The sequence below is a fragment of the Watersipora subatra genome, chromosome 6 (assembly GCF_963576615.1).
Source record: "Watersipora subatra chromosome 6, tzWatSuba1.1, whole genome shotgun sequence".
In the NCBI taxonomy this organism is placed as follows: Eukaryota; Metazoa; Bryozoa; class Gymnolaemata; order Cheilostomatida; family Watersiporidae; genus Watersipora; species Watersipora subatra.
The window spans coordinates 8,979,877-8,992,305 of record NC_088713.1 but is presented as its reverse complement, the minus strand read 5'-3'; the positions used below and the strand labels follow the sequence as shown (position 1 = coordinate 8,992,305).

Below are 12,429 nucleotides of genomic sequence, written 5' to 3'. Positions count from 1 at the left end.
GTCATCTAACAGCATTACAAAAGAATCAGGATAGCGAATTGTAGGTTGTAGTAACAAAAAGTTTATAAACTCTACCATGCGCTATGTTTCCATAAGGTGCATGATTTGCAAATTTGAGCCAATTCGAAAGTTAACCGCATTATGGAAATGTCATAAATCCACAAGCTAAGCGAGTTTGGAAATTTGCGAAACTTTATCGAGTCCATCATGCTTGAGAAACAGCAGTTGCGAATGATGTGCATTAAAATAATGCACTAGCTATTCAATTTTAAACATTTTCAATATTTTGGTTGTCCTTTCTCGATCGAATTTCACGTGTTTGCGTCGCTAATTATTAATTTACAGCGTACAATTTCCAAACTTTTTTTAACAAGGCACCGGAGTTAATCCGGATCATACGAATGTCCATAGAAACACTTAATTCGCAAGGTAATGCAACTCCAAATCCGCATGATGCATGTCATGGAAACATAGTGATATGGGTAGATGTAGTATTTTGGTGTCATGGAATAGAAAACGGTGTTTGTCATATGTGTGGAAGGATAAATACAGATATTCTAGGCATATTTTATGGAGGATGAAATAATGAATATTGGAATATTGCAATAATTTAATAATGAATATTAAAAAAAAATTTCAATTAAAATATTTTACTCAGAATTTAGAAATGTGTAACACAAAAACAGAGTAAAGACCGTGCGGTATAACGCGGACATAGATAATAATATGCGGGCGGTTTTAGTATAAGTTATGATCAGCAATGTTTTCAACTAGGTGAAGATTTTATGAACCACTGACGTTATATCGAATTATTTTAGGTGCTCAACGTCATGGCTTTTGCAAACCTAAATATTAACGGTATGTCTTACAGAATGCATATTCTATAAACCTCTGACATCAATGCCTTAAATATATATCTATCCTTCTGAAATCGCGATAAAATAAGTGCTTGCATCACCTCGCAGCTTCAAATGCGTGGGCACTAATTAACGCTCTGCTTTCATTCGCGGTGAACGACCAAACAGGGTGATATCGGTGAGAAGTTGGCAGGTTGTCAAATGGCAACTTGCCAACTACGCTCACCTTCATCTCAAGAGAGTTCCTGCCAATTTTATTTATGTAAATATATTCTAGAAATGTTTTGCTGATGTAAGAAAACCATTAGTCATCACTTTTTTGTGTTTGCCGTTTCATATTCTTTGTATAAGAAAGGACTTGCTTGATTTGAAAGGCTTTTGCATTTGAAAATGAAATTTGATTGACTCTTTTATCAGTGAATATATTTAAAATGACTGTATTGATCAACCAACTATTTTGTAATATTAAGAAAAAATCTACTAAAGGTATAAAAACAGGATCTGAATGTTTAAAGACAGTCTATGTCATACAATATTCAGTTTTTGTATACGTGAGTAATGTTGGCTGTTTTTATGCTGCTAGTAAATGGTTTATTAGCTTATTCACATAAATTTTGTATAACTAATAATTGCTGAAATTACCCTTTTGTAAACATGCTTTGTATGCGATGCAAACAGAGAGAGAGAGAGGAGAGAGAAAAAAAAAGAAGAGGGAGAGAGAGAGGGGAGAGAGCGAGAGAGGGGAGAGAGCGAGTGATTAAGAAAGAAGAGAAGAGAGAAGGAAAGTGAATGGAAAAGAATCAGTAGAGAAGGAGAAAGACAAGGACAAAGAGAAAATGGAAAACGGGAGAAAATGGGGGAGTGAGAGAAAGAGAGATAGGGGTTTGAAGTTGAAAGGAGAGAAGTAAAGTTAAAACGAAGGAGAAAGCTGGCTTTTGGTATTCCAGTAAACTTTATTTTCTTGTTCCAGAAAACTTTTTCCCTAGAACAAGCCTATTGTTTCATTTCATCTGCTGCTATATTGGGCCTGCAAAAGAACTGCTTGCTAATTGGTGTGTGTAATCAATTAGCAAGCATTGCTTTTTGCAGGCCCGAAATAATAGCAGATGAAATGAAAGAATAGGCTTGTTCAAGGAAATAGCTTCATTATTCAATTCAGTCGTTTTAGAGGAACCTTAATCATTATCTATTTACTATTAGACAGGTTGTTTAGTCTACAGATGAGTGCAATACAACTGGTGTGTAATTTACTAACTACACCACCTTGTTTTGATAAATCCATATCACACAAGATCTGATCTCGCTAGGTAAGAAACTAACCAATTATTCCACACGAGATGCAATGGATTCATAAGGCGATACGAGTCACTATCGGGGTTAAAATGCCCATACCGACTCTGCAACGCAACGTCACTAAAGCTTGCTCTCACGGCTCTTTTTAGAAAATTTAGCTAACTAGAGATACTAGCTTTTCTAAACTAGCCAATGGCAACTAGATTGCCTGCCACTGTGTATAAGCTGCTTTTTAATACTCGGGCATTCGCCTAGTTTATGTATATATTTGTTTTGTTTCAATTAATTCAGTGTCATTTGACTCATCAGATTCCTGTAAACCTGAACTTTTACCTAAATTCACTATTACATATGTTATCAATTTCCCAGAAGACTGTATTACGACTTGCGTGTAATTTACCAATTATACCACCTTGTTTGTACCATCTAAATTTTTGTCTAGAACAGTGAATGTCTCCAACTGACAAATATGTTAACTTATTTTACTAACATTATCGGTTTTAAAATACTGGATAGTTTAACTCCTTCATATACCCTAGGACACTTAAGTATTCGCGGCATCTAACTTTCGCGTTTTCGCGGAGTCATCATCACGCGAAAAATTCATGCGCGAAACTAAACTATCATAACGAACTAGCGAAAATTCGAAATTAAATAGCTATGTTCTACACAGGCCTGTATTCACTGGTTGCAAGTTGGGGGGCTAATGTTAGACGACTAGTTATGAACATCTGGGGTGTGGAGAAGGAGGGGGGGGGGGTGCTGTAAGCTCCCAACAGGTTTCTCTTATGTAAGGCCTCAGCTGGGCCTCTCACGTGAAGTTTTAAAAAATTTTATTGGCAAGTATCAACATTTTTCTATTTTTTGAGATTTGCTTTGTTTTAGCTGATGTGACTGACAAAACGTTTTAAAATTAAAACAGGCAAAACTTGTATGCAGTTAAAAAGCTCAGAAAGAAGACATTTCTTTCTTTTAAGCATTTTAACAAAGATCATTTTTGCCGATTTTATTTCAAGTTCATTAAGTAGGATATGGGCAAGCAGATGTTTGCTAAAACTTGATATTTTGCAAACCTTTATAAAAGTCGTTAACAAGAATATTTTGCCGCTGATGAAGATAATAATGACGCCTAAGAACTACTAAAAGTTGATGTTTGTATCTATGGCTTCGAATAAAGTGATATTCTACAGCGATAAAAACCTTTCTATAGCCGTTGGACTATGAAATTCCTAAAAAGTTGGGGCGTCTTAGCCGGCCAGCTGTCCAAGGGAATACGGCCCTGTAGTTCATTGATATCCACAACAAAATCGTGATATTAGAAATGCAGATAATTTTGTGTGTGATTGAGCTCATTGGGAAATTTCTAGTAAATTCGTTAATACACCGAATGAGCAGCATGGCAAAGCAAATTAAGATAACAATTTTTTTTGGAAAAGCCAAGACAAACGAAGAAGATGATGATATCAGTTTAGTCACCGAATTTGTAACTGATGAGGATGAAAGTCTGGTAGGTGAAGTCATACAATTAAATAATACTTATTGTTGTGATGAATTTTACTGCCAACCAAAAACGATAACAACCCTCACCAGGTCCAACCATGTTATACAGTTCTGGTTGTGATGTTGGTTGTTATCTATTTTCTTTTTTATGAGACATGTACTGTATTTGATTTTTTTTAAATTTGAAATATTGTGAACTCAAAACGTGCCATGGCCATCGCTTGCTATAAATACTTGAGATCTAATATTGGTACTATATCGGTCACGACGGAAAGGACCGAGACGTCATTGATAGTCCAAGAAACAAATGGCAGCAAGCGATCACGTTGAATTATCGATTTATGCCATACATTTATACCTGCGGGTTACAAATACAAACTAGTCGCAAATATAAAAACTTTTTTTACTAGAGGACCGGACCTGAGGAATCTAATTTGTTTGTTTCACTGTATTTATTTTCACATCACTATATTTTCGCACTCATCAGAGCTGCGAAAATAAGTTGCAGCGAAATTTTACTCTGTGTGCTACTCACGAAACTAAATACTAGCGAAATATAAGTGTCCTAGGGTATCACTGAAATGTTTCAACTGTCAAATAGCAGATATCCACAGCATGATCCTTCATTTTGTGATCACTAAAAGATGCACTAAGCTATTCTACTGCTAATAATTTATTTCTTAAAAAGGTGAAAAAAGTTTTAAAAAAAAAGGTAAAATGTATACTTAGGCTTAGTAGTTTCAAATTCCTTGTATTACTTTTTTTTTCTTGCATTTATGAGACCAAATGACAATACTTTTCTTTTTGTGACACTGGCCGTAAAACATTTTTTTATGAAATGGATTTTAGACTGCTCAAAAAAGATACATATGTAATACATATTTATATAAATTGGTATATGATTATTTAAAAGTTGAATGCAGTATATTTGATGTACATCATCTTTTAGGATCGCTTTTAAGAAGTTTAAGAAGTGCTAGGATGTTTCAAGACTAAAATTGACAAATTTGATCCCGGTTAAAATTCTCAGTAAAATATACATGTGAAATGGTGTCGCTAGTTGCTATCATTGCTATAGTTGATACTGCATTCAAGTTGCAGTGTTGCACGTCTCTATTCTAATTGGCAGTTTGGTCTCTTTGCAACTATAGACATCGTAATCGCATGTTCGCTTGATCTGAGTGAGTGCTTTAACCACGATCAGGTTTTGTTGATTTTAATCTTGAAACATCCTGGCAGTTACATTACCTCAAGCGTCAAAAACAATTGTAAATGATAAAAAGTACCAACACTTTCTGATAAACTAAAAGTTTGTGCAAGTTTTTTTTTGAATACCTCCTCATACAAAGCAAATGATCTGGTCATATTGTGTGGCAAAGTACAGTACTGTTTCAATAGTAGAAACAGCGTCGTACTTTGGAGACCAACTTCAAACAAGCAAACCTAGCGTAAGTGGTTATGCTTATCTACTACGTAACATCACTTTAAAATATATAACCATAATAACAACATTCGTAGCGCGTTGACTATTTGGCAACATAATGCATAAACAATTCTACCTGATTTGAAATACATATCTTTCAAATGCTTTTGCTGAAAATAGTTGAAATACTCTAATAAACCGTTGAAATAGATAAAAAAGACAATTTAGTAAAGAAGTTAAGTACGTAGACAAACATTCTACGCAGAAGCTAAGTTTCACAGGCTACCTACCTGCGACTCGGGCTCCTCATACTCGATAATAGTTGGCTGAGGAATGAGAGAATGATGAACCATAGTCTAGAAACACGGCATTTAGAAACGCTGTCACGATTTGCAAGAGCATCTCAGCTTTGCTCTGTCTATCGCGTGAAACGCCGTGTTGTTATAAATTCCCTCGCGCAGACATAAGTGTAGATTGTAAATTCATGGATAAGGAGGAAAGACTCATGCCAGAAACTGGAGGTAATATTGTAGCCTTTACAGTCGAGAGTAAAAGTAGATTTTGGCAGGTATCTGATGAGTTAACTAAATTTCGTAGAGCTGCGCCGGTTCTTGTTAACAGGAGCGTAGGGTACCTTCTATAAATTGCTTTATGTGAGGCGTATCTTGATTATGCTGTTTACAAATTCTCTGAGAGTGAAGCTGCTGAGATAATAGGCTTGGTATTTTAATGATTACAAATGCCTATGCTTTGTTTTCGTTATGCAGCTATTAGGTTTTAGACTGTTTGATTTACACAAAAGAAAATTGAGAAGTAAACAAAAGGCAATACGTGAAATTTGTAAAACATACCTTAATGGCTGAAGAAAGTAGAGCTGTCTTTGTTTGCTTATTTATTATTAATTTATTATCAATTCATATAGCATGTCACATTCAATTTTTGTTTACCAAATTTTATAATCTATATGAGTAATAATGTCATCTGACTTTGACATGTTAGTTTATTCAGATATGTTTACTAAATGACTGAAAACTTGTTATCATTTGATGTAACGCTGACAGCTTTCATTTTAAAACTATTTCGTGAAATATCAAAAAAGTCTTTTGGCCAAACAAATTATTTGAATATAGATTCGTATTTCTTCTTATGAAAGCAAAATGCTTACAAAGCATTCGATAAGAACCTAAAAACTTCTTAAACATAAAGCTAGGCAATCTAGTATAGGAGTTATACACAGGCCTTCCACAACAACAAAGCAGAGTTAATAAACAATACAGTTAGTAGAGAAACAGCATTTTTACTTGTACTAATCTATAGGCATCCGCTACTAACGTTGAAATGTCACTGGCCTGGCAATTGATAGATCTAAGCAAGTTTATTACCATCGGTACGTCTCGCTACAGTAACAGGTGTATGCAAGTAGTGAAAATACTGGGACTGTCATCGCAGTCATAGTATCCAATGGGTTTGTGAGGTTTTTTGCTACTTCTGGGAGCAGCTGCCTTTAGTTGTGTTACCGTTGCATACCTAGGTTCGTCTATAATTGCATTGTCGGAATAGATAGAGCATAGGCAGACCCTTAATTACGCAAGGTTGTTTAATAAAAGGGTGATTACGGGCGTTCATAGTACTATTTCTTACCTAAGCTATACTACTGTAAGGCGCCTAACACGCCACCCACCCGCTATAAATATATAAAGCACCTGCATGCTCTTGTCAACTAGGGTAGCTTCCAAATTTTGGCAGTGCTCAATATTGTTTTGTTTTTTCCATTTGCTGTATTATTATGGTGGACATAGTACTATTTCTTACCTAAGCTATACTACTGTAAGGCGCTTAACACGCCACCCACCCGCTATAAATATATAAAGCACCTGCATGCTCTTGTCAACTAGGGTAGCTTCCAAATTTTGGCAGTGCTCAATATTGTTTTGTTTTCATTTGTTGTTTTATTATGGTAGTCATAGTATTTTTCTTATGTAGGTTTTACTACGTAAGGCTCAAGCTTTTTCGTTTTAAACAGTTTCCACACTTGAATCATTTCCATTTCATAAGCGTTCTACTAAGCAAGGCAGGAATGTGCCGCAATGACCTCTGGCACAGAACTTCTTATCTTTTTTAATAAAGCGCCCGCGTTTATCCGCATAATGCGAACGTTTATTGAAATACTTAACGCGCTTCGCGAACTCAACGTGTACGTAATTCGCATCATCCGCACCCTCCGTACCATGGAAACATAGTGATAGGTTAAACCGGTTATCAAGATACTATTGCAAGTCATTGCGCTTGTTTTATTAGTGCCAGTATAAGGCCTTTTATGGTATTTTGTAATAATTTAAAAATGGAAATTACCTTTTCTCCTATTTAGCTTTTGGAGAAATATTATAAACATCATTTTTGCTAGTCAATTGGCTGCATCCTAAAATGACCTGTCAGAAAAATTTAGCTAATGTTGGTAATTACCTTCCTTGCTTTGGTGTTTTCTTTTATTACTTGAGTGCAAATTATGTAGATTATTAGTCAGCATAATAATGTTATCATAGTAAAACCGTGATAATAACACACTATTTTGTGATGTTTAGCAAATCAACAGTTTTTTTCTACATTATTTGTTTATCTGCACCTGTTTTGCAGTCAAGGCTAGCCTTAGTCAATGCAGATTTTTCTTCCAATGTAGATTTTCTCGGACTAAAATATGTTTTACAGAGTAATGCTAGTGTGGACTTTCAGTTGTCGATCAAAAAAGTATGTCTCTTATCTATAATAGCTGCAGAATCACTTGGTAATGTATAATTATTTAATACATGTTGTTACACATCTTTCAGTCTTTGGCTAAAATACTGCTTTGTCATTGGTCACTGGTTCCAGTTATAATTATGTTTCAGCTAGTACTAATACGTTTTCAAAGCTCTCATATTATTTTAGTGATGTTAACTATGCTTTAGCTAAATTTTTGGTTATTGCTTTTAAGGGATTGACAACATTGTATATTATTTTCTGATGTGTTCCAAAACGTTCCAAGCTTGAGTTTGCTTCTCAATCCAAAGAAGGCAACTCTTGTGCAAAATACCAACATGGAAAATAAATTCATTTAGCATGATTCTTTTTAAACTTTGTACTTTATATAGCAGATTATATTGTTATTTATTAATTTAAATTCAGGGCTCATCCAGGTTTTATAAAAGTAATCTAAAAACTAAAACAAAGTTTGAGAACACCGCTAGAATACTGCATTGTTGACAAGTAAAAGATTGTCTATCTATTTATAAACATTTTAATAGCCTCAAAACGATCAACTGATGTGGTGAGCCTTTGTTTGAGCAATATCAGCTGGCAGGAAATTTCAGAGCATCACAAAACTATTACTACTTCGGTAGCTACTAGCAGTTTGGTATCACCTGTTTCAGCAAAAATGTGAAAAAGTTTTTACACAGGTCTTGTCTCTTTTTCAACCAGATATGTGTTTATGTTGTCAATTATACTGTATGAGTGTATCTAATTTTATTTTATCTGCAAAACGTTCATAAACTTTGAAACATATTTGATGACTGTCTCTAACAATCTATCTCTATCTCTTACTACAATTTTCAATTCACTATCCCGACTCCTTCGCAATACTTTTAGATTACGCACATTTAAAACACATTCCTTTAACTCACTTGATATTTCTTGATTTTGTCTGTTCATGTTTTAGGTATAAAATGAAAAACATCGTTTTTTTGATGAATGCTAATAAAAATTTATTCAAATAACAATTTCTTTAAATTTTAGATTTTCATAGTAAAAAAGAATTTCAACATAATTGTCATAATTATTATTATTAGAAAATTTTATTTGATTGGGATAAAATATAGTATGATATAATAATAAGTATTATTATATTATATCATATTATTATTAGCTATCATTATTGGTTTTATTATTATTAATATGATATAATAATTATTATTATTAATATTAGATACAATAGTTATTATTATTTTTTTAATAGGGATAATACCAAATACTTTTGCAAACCTCAAAAATTCTGTTGAGGAGCAAAATAGTCACCTATGGCTAATTCGCACTACACCGACGTATGTCGGACTCGTCCTCTCGGCTATTATTCATTGACTATGTGTGCAGTAAATTGATGGAATTGTCGAGGCAACCCGAAAATGATGCTGAAAATTGCAGCTGTCAAACTTTCTCGATAACTCGCCGAATATCTACCACTGCCTGTGCAATGTGCACCACATCGGCGATGATGATTGACTGTCGGGAATAGCTTGCTCTATACCTTCTTCCATAATAGTAGCTGCTGGACTAGTGTGCCATTGTTCCACAAGCGAATTGCTTAATGACAATGATAAGTCATGGACTATTCACTAATACAAACAATGCATTTTAGTATTGTTTACATCAGTTAAAGGCTACTTCAGACTATATCACTGTCTATCGGTGTTGATGCCACAATACACTGTTGATCGCCGATGATATCGCTGTTTACACTAACCCTAACCCATCTGCATCACCAAATACTCCGTGACGTAGTGTTTTCATTTTTCTTTTTAAAATTTGGCGAGGAATATTTTTTGTTTTCGCATGACTGAAATCAAATAGTAGTCTCCCAGCAACTATCATAAACGGAAATAAATAAATCACGCTATCAGTGACCGTGAATAGTTATTGCCAAAATGGTTTTCACATTGTACAGATGGTCATAAGTGCTCGGCAAAATATCCGAAAAGTTTGACAGCTGCAAACTTTCCCGATGTATCCGTGTTGCTTCATTGATGCCATCAGTTTACGGTTCACATAATCCCCATAATCCCCATCGGTTTACGTATCACATAATCCCCAATGGACGTCGAAAGGAAAACGCCGCCATGCAAAAAAATATTGTGTGATCCAGACTTTAATGCTTGTCTTGTACAGATGGGTTTGTAATAACGTGAACATTGATATTACCATAGATATATATATATACCTATATATCTATGTTTCTATATTATGTATATCTATGGTTTATATATCTATGGATATTACCAATGATCACAAAGGTATTGTGGGATAAACGCTGAGATACAGCGATATAGCATAAACCAGCTTTTCAGCCTAAGTACAGATTTGTTGTTATCAATTGTTACACTGTTAATCATTTTTCTTACTGTTTGAAACATATTTCATTGAATCGCTAGTATCGTGAACATGTCAACACTCGTAAAATCTACTTGTTCAAAAAGAATGTTTACGCAGTAAGCATTATGATATCAAGCGTACCTACGTGATGTAAATGTCATGCCACATGTAGGGTCAATGCATTTCTTTAAATGACAAGATCCGAGGTACGCGCTTGAAATCCGAAACGCCCTTTTAACTAATAACGTACAGTAGACATTCCGATATTATAAACATTCCTTCTAATTATTTCTACTTAACTTAAAGAATTTATGTTAATTTTTCTCTTCGCATCACCTAGAAATTTCTATAACTGCTGACTTAACATAAAGTGTTAAGTCAGTGCAAATTCCCAAATTCAATTTGAGCCACTAGAGTATTTTAGCTATCTTAGAAAGCATTGCTTTCTCTCTCGTCACACTTGAGAGAGAAAGCGATGTATTTATTATAATTTTTTACTTTTTTTTAGACATACAATACTTTTATTTGCGGCATAAATCTTTTTGTGTAGGAAAAAGTGCAAAAAAATGATTTAAGTTGCCAATGAAGGTTTGCCCTCCCTAACACTCACTGTAAAATTTCCGTAATCAAGGACCCTAAACCAACTGAAAGTGACAAGAAAAAGAAAAAAGTTTTCAATACAAACCAATAATATAACAGTTACTGTGCACTTATAAAATTCAAAAATTTAGTTTAATCTTCTTTTTTGAAGTGTCAAAGGGGTGAGTTTGAACAGACTTTGGAATGGGTTAAGCAATTTACATGTATTTTACTGTTTGCATAATGTAAATTCCTTATCGCATAAACGTTCTTGGAATGGATTATTTATGTTGTCATGGTGTGTACTGTAATTCTAAAATTCAACGATTAATATCTTTATTAATTCATTATTCATTGAGACATATTATGTCTGTCTAGTCTATTTAATGATATATTTTACAAAGGCGTCCTCTCTATCTCAAATCACAGTGTTTCCTTTCACTGCACGCAAACAAATAAAGTTCATTCAATATCTCAAATGGCACTAACCTTGCTTGGCTGCTAGGCAACTCTTGACTGACACTTAAGTGGCTATACTGTTAGGGCACCAACTGCTCCTGTCACACCTGCTGCTCCTGTCACTGTGTTGCAATGGTAGATGTATGTGTTTGCTGATGAGATGCATTATTGCCAAGTTCCTTCACCTCATTTCGCTATAGAGCCATTTTGTCTACAAATGATCAAAGTTCTTCTATGACATGATGGTATGTAATAAAGCAGTGATCTGTAGATGTCTATTTCTAGTTGTTAGTTTATTTCTGCGTACATGCCTAGTTCTAATCTCGGTAAAACAGGACAAAGTAAAAAGCCTTATAGATTTTAAATGGTCTCTAAAGACAAATTAAAAAAAATTTTTATTTGAAGGTATAGATACTTTCCTATCATTAGAGATTGTGTTTGTTGTTTGAGGTGATCTTATTGTCAGGATGTTTCAAGATTAAAATCACCAAAGCTCGATTGCAGTTAGTACGTTCAGAAGAAAAAGATGTGCCCAGACTCCAAAAATGACATTAATAAACGTATGTTCATATATTAATTTAAATAAAGATAAATATTTTGTTATCACTCTAATATATCTATATATATTTTTTTTTTTCAAAGTATGTCCGTTCGTCTGTCGGCATTCTGGCTATAGATATAGCTATAGCCCACGCTGATTATTTTACAGGTGCAGTCATGCGCTACAATGCCCTGTTAAGAAGTATTTTTTCGTAAGGTTCTAAACTATATCTGGGGTCGAGGCCATTCTTTCTGCGCGGACAATTACATTGCCTCTGTGGAAAGAGTCTCCGTAAAGTAGGAGTGTCTCCATATTCAAATTTTTGATGGATAGCTTCTGGTGGCACAGTAACCTTTGTTATATACACGCACCTCCACGCAAGAATTTTTATTATTAATTCAACATATCCAGGAGTTTTATTTTGTTTTCTCAGTTCGTATTAATTGTATCATTACCAAATCATATTTTATTGTAATCGTAGCAAAACCGACTCCATTGAGCCATTATTTTCTAATTGTTTCACATTTACATCTAAACTTTTTTATAGTCGTTTTTTTTAATTTATTTGACCTGCACGAAACATTTTCCTCATGATATGAAGTTTAAAAGTTGTTTGAAAAAGTTTGAAAACCTTTACAGTTGTTTTTATTTTCTAA

The 12,429-nt window shown here is 34.1% G+C and overlaps 1 protein-coding gene across 2 annotated transcripts in view; it reads right to left on the bottom strand.

Moving 5' to 3' along the window:
* LOC137398464 (innexin unc-9-like) overlaps nt 1–12,429 on the bottom strand; it is a 59,194-nt gene that overhangs the window by 36,999 nt on the left and 9,766 nt on the right. For both annotated transcript variants that reach the window (XM_068084582.1, XM_068084580.1), the window contains exon 2: nt 11,263–11,443. The gene's annotated coding sequence lies outside the window, so the exon portion shown is untranslated. The remainder of the gene's footprint in view (nt 1–11,262; nt 11,444–12,429) is intronic.